Below are 4,858 nucleotides of genomic sequence, written 5' to 3'. Positions count from 1 at the left end.
CATCATCAAGCTGGTCCCTGAACGGGATGCCGTGTATTATCGAATCCCTGCTGTCGTGCATCAATGGCAACAAGGAGTAGAGTCGGTAAGTTACCGGATTCTCGAACTGATGTACTCCAAAAAATAAAGAATTAAAATAACAAAGTCTAATCTATATAAGTAATCTTGAATAAAGCTTATTTTTAATCTTCTTTGAAGGCAGAAAATAGTAAGGTAAAAATAAAGTCCTCTCTATGCTCTGAAGTAACATATAAAAAAAACTAGCAATAAAAAAAAAAATACCAAGTCTTCGTCTTGGAAAATAACAAAATCTAAAAGAAAAAAGAAAAATCTTCTTTGTGGAAAATAGTAAAATAAAAAAACCAAGTCTTCACCTTGGAAAATAACAAAATCTAATCTAAAACATCTTAAATAAAGCTTGTCTGTAGTCTTCTTTGTAGGCAGAAAATAGTACGTTACAGGACTCTCGAACTGATGTATTCCAAAAATAAAGAATTAAAATAACAAAGTCTAATCTATATAAGCGCTCTTGAATAAAGCAGTGTAAAAAGAAAAAATAGCAATATAAAAAAAAACCAAGTCTTCGTCTTGGAAAATAACAAAATCTAAAAGAAAAGAAAAGTCTTCTTTGTGGAAAATAGTAAAATAAAAAAACCAAGACTTCACCTTGGAAAATAACAAAATCTAATCTAAAACATCTTAAATAAAGCTGACTTTGTAGGCAGAAAATAGTAAGTTACAGGACTCTCGAACTGATGTAGTCCAAAAATAAAGAATTAAAATAACAAAGTCTAATCTATATAAGTGCTCTTGAATAAGCTTCGTGTAAAAAAATAGCAATATAATAAAAATACCAAGTCTTCGTCTTGGAAAATAACAAAATCTAAAAGAAAGGTCTTCTTTATGGAAAATAGTAAAATAAGAATACCAAGACTTCACCTTGGAAAATAACAAAACCATCTTGAAAAAAGCTTATTTTTAATCTTCTTTGTAGGCAGAAAATAGTAAGGCGAAAATAAAGTCCCCTCTAAGCTCTAAAGTAACAAATACGACGTGTTAAAAAAAAAACTAACAATAAAAAAAAGAACCAAGACTTCGTCTTGGAAAATAACAATCTAAATTGTGGAAAATAGTAAAATGAAATAAAAACCGACTTCACCTTCGAAAATAACAAAATAAATCTAAAACAAATGACATCTTAAAACAAAACTATTATTTGTTTCGGAGGTTGTCTATGACTGTTCATAGACCGCATAATTTCCACAGAACATTCTCAGAATATCAAGAGAGAAAAGCAGCGTTCTGTGGGAAATCATCTTGGCCAGTGATGTCGTTCTGGGTTTGGTCAGGCCCAGGGAGGTAAGTACCTCGTTATTCTCAAGGGGCCACTTTCCTCTTGCCCCAACCGGGAATCCAAAGAATGTGACCTTGCTAGCCTTTGTCAGCACTTTGACTTGATCACCAAGAGGGGTATAGTACGAAACTTTGTGCGAGGCAGCATCTGACAAGGTATTCTTTGAAAGCTCAAAACGGACGGTGACATCGATCACAACCGCCTCCTCATCTTTTGCAAATACGAGGTCAGGCTTTCTCATCTCTCCCGTCTCGGATATGAACCGTGGCTCTTTGTATACAGACCAGCCCAATCTAGCCGCTTCGTCTGCCAGAATGTTACTGATCTTGTTATGTCGCGCAATTCTTGCTTTCTGTACTGCAGGACATTGACCGAGAATGTGCGAAAGGGACTCGAGTCTGGCAGAGCATTTCCTGCAGGAACGTAAGGCCCCATCTCTGCCTCTGTTCAAGCTTTCTCTTGTTGGGTAAATATTTGCCCTTAGTTGTAGTGCTGCGATAAAGAAGCATTGTTTAAAGCCGCACCATGGCCTCAACCAAGCATTACTGATTCTATCATGCGCAAAGTTTACAATGCCCCTTCCTTGAACCGGCTTTTCGCACCATCTCTGAAATTCATGCTCCCTCCAATCGCAGGGTCTCGGATATACAGGTTCTTTTGACACCGAGTCCCTGAGAACGAATGTTGGGATTGCATCACTGTCACCCCCTGCTCGTACCCACAAATTACGGTATTCTTCCTCCATACCCTGCGAGGACACAATATTACGGGTGATAGCATCGGACGAGTTTGCTATACGTTGCAGCCTTCTAACTTGAACCGAAGGGATTGTTTTTTCCAGTTTCAAGATGGCAAGGCCTCCGTCTCGGGCTCTGGCATATAACAGTCCATCACAAGTTGAAGCGGGAAGGTGGAGCCATCCTTTTACCGCCTTTCTAATCTCTTGGTCCAACCCACGGAGAGTTGATTGCTTGCAGTCCGAGTGGTCTGCAGGATATAACAATCTGGGTAGGGCATAGGCATTGAGTAGTTCAACCTTCTGAGTTGGCTTCAGAGGCGCCTCATCGATTTTCGAGATCCATGTCTTTAGCTGACAATGTAGATCAGGCTGTATAGTGCCAGTCCAAGGGCCAATTTTCAGACCAAGGTATTTCGTTGATTCATCAGGTTGGATCATATGGACATCTTTATTTTTGATAGTCCATGGGTCGCAGTTGTTCACCGTATATGAATCTTTGGTTGGGCTTATCATGAAGCCCTGGCACTTTCTGGCCTGAACCTCCAATCCCGATAGCCCACAAAATGATTCCAAGATCGCTAGATTGGCGGCCATACCAACCCAAGATTCGCTCACCAACACCAAATCATCAGCAAACGCAAGAGCTGTCACGTGGTCGGTATCAATGGAGTACCCAACTCCGTGTGACTCTAGGGTGCATATCAAAGGGTCCATGGCAAGATTGAAGAGCAGGGGTGACATGGGGTCACCCTGTTTGACACCAACACGTATGCTAATTTCTCGAGTCGACTCGCCATTGCTTTTTAACGAGGTCGTACACTGATCGTAGGCGTTCTGGATGATGCCCACCACGTGTTCATCTACTTTCTTGTGCCTTAACACCCATAAAATATGAGCATGCGAAACCGAGTCAAAAGCTTTCGCTATGTCGATGAACATGACAGCCAACGGCCTGTGCAATTTCTTAGCGTGTCTCATAAGGTCCTGTAGCACCTTAAGATTTTCAGAGCAGCCAGATGCCGCTATAAAACCACGCTGCCTTGGGTTTAAGGGACAAGCACGAGCAAGACGTGCAGTCATTATTCTTGAAAATAATCTCAGAATCATTGAACCAATCGTTATTGGTCTCCAGTTCCCCAATTCTTTCAGCTTTTCATCGTCCATAACCTTAGGAATAAGAATCGTCCTATTCTTTTTCAACTCTTTGGGAATAATTCCTGTAATCATCCATGCATTAAATAGGGCTGTCAGTGTCCGACCCTCGGGGTCGGCAGCACAGATTGCAGCCCTTGTTAGGCCATCTGGCCCAGCTGCTGACGTTGGTTTAATGGCCCGTATGGCAGTCTGAACTTCCTCCACCGAAATTAGGGGCTCAAAGTATTCGTTATTTGCAATACCTGATGACTTAAATTGGCCCAGGCCATTGAATGGCAACACCTTCTCCCATTTTTCGCAGTAAAAACGATATACATCTGCGTTCGGGATTCGGCATTCATGACGTTCAGTGCCATCTAGGACTAAGGACGCAAGAAGAGAGCGGTTCTTAAAGAAGAGCTTCTGGTGCTTCATGAAGCTTCCTCGTTTTTCCGCTCTCTTCTTCATCCAAGATCGTGTGGGTAATATCCTGGGTTTAATAATGTCGTTCTCGGGTTTTGAACGTTTGCCTTTGTTTTTCACCAATCTCATCGGACAAAGCATCAATGCTGTGGCAGTTTCTACGAGGGCATCATGTTGGCCCTCGCCGTTAAGCCAAGCCTTTATTGCCTCCATTGCAGGCTTTTCCAGGGTCCCAGAATTCTCATTCGTAAGCCGCTCAGCTGCTTGAGCGAGTATGGATGAAGTCCCCGTTGTTACATTTGGTGGGGGAGACAATGTCTCAAGAGGCCTAGAAGAAAAATGTAAGCTGTCTGACATGGGGGCCCCTGTCTTTTTACTTAGGTCCCGTCTCTTGTCAGAGACTTGCTTGTTGGTCTTAGTCCCAAGCGCTTCAGCAATGATCTTATTGATATTCTTTTTCCCCTGAAACTGCAACTCTAGAAGGGCCAGCTGTTCTACTTCCTTCAAAGACCAGCAGCTACGGTGTACCCCTCTCTGCGAGGTACCCTTTGTACCATCTTTAATCCTTTCCTCATTACGGGTGACTGGGTGAGCATGCCTCTTGTGCTGCGAAAGGCCACTTAGAGTCGCAAAGCGTGCCTGGCAACATTCACAGACCATTGGTAAGCTTTCCTCAGTTAACTTTATTCCCCCACATTTGGGGGCATGACAGGCAATCGATCGGTGGTTTGAGTTGGTTTTGTCACATTTAGCGCACTTAAACACCAGAGGAATGTCTCTGTGTTTGATGTTAAAATGTGCAACAAGTTCGGATGCTTTGCCCATGTGTTGTTTACAGATAACGCATATATACTCCAGACTAGGCAGTACAACCGTGATAGTTCCCTTGGTGTCAATGGGAAACTTTCCCAACACGGGTTCCTCAGCCGATATGTCGAGGAAGGACTCCTCCACATCCTCATCATCCTCTGTAAAGTCATCTGAAGAGTCATCCGACTCAACTAGACTTTTAATCTGTTCGTAAAAATCGTAGTTCATCTCCTCTTCCTTTTCCAAGGACGAGTTATGGAAGGTCATGGAAGGTATACTAGTCATTTTTAGCGCCGACCTAGACGCCATAGGTTTAGCAACATCAGATGCCCAGAGGGCATCTTCATTCTGTGTCTGGGTTGACACCGAGACAAACAAGAGTTTCATAGGACGGCGTC

This window comes from Petromyzon marinus, unplaced genomic scaffold (assembly GCF_048934315.1).
Source record: "Petromyzon marinus isolate PM22_M1 ecotype Great Lakes invasive population unplaced genomic scaffold, UKy_Petmar_22M1.pri1.0 PM_G_Scaffold_21, whole genome shotgun sequence".
Taxonomy (NCBI): Eukaryota; Metazoa; Chordata; class Hyperoartia; order Petromyzontiformes; family Petromyzontidae; genus Petromyzon; species Petromyzon marinus.
Note: the sequence above shows the minus strand (reverse complement) of the source record.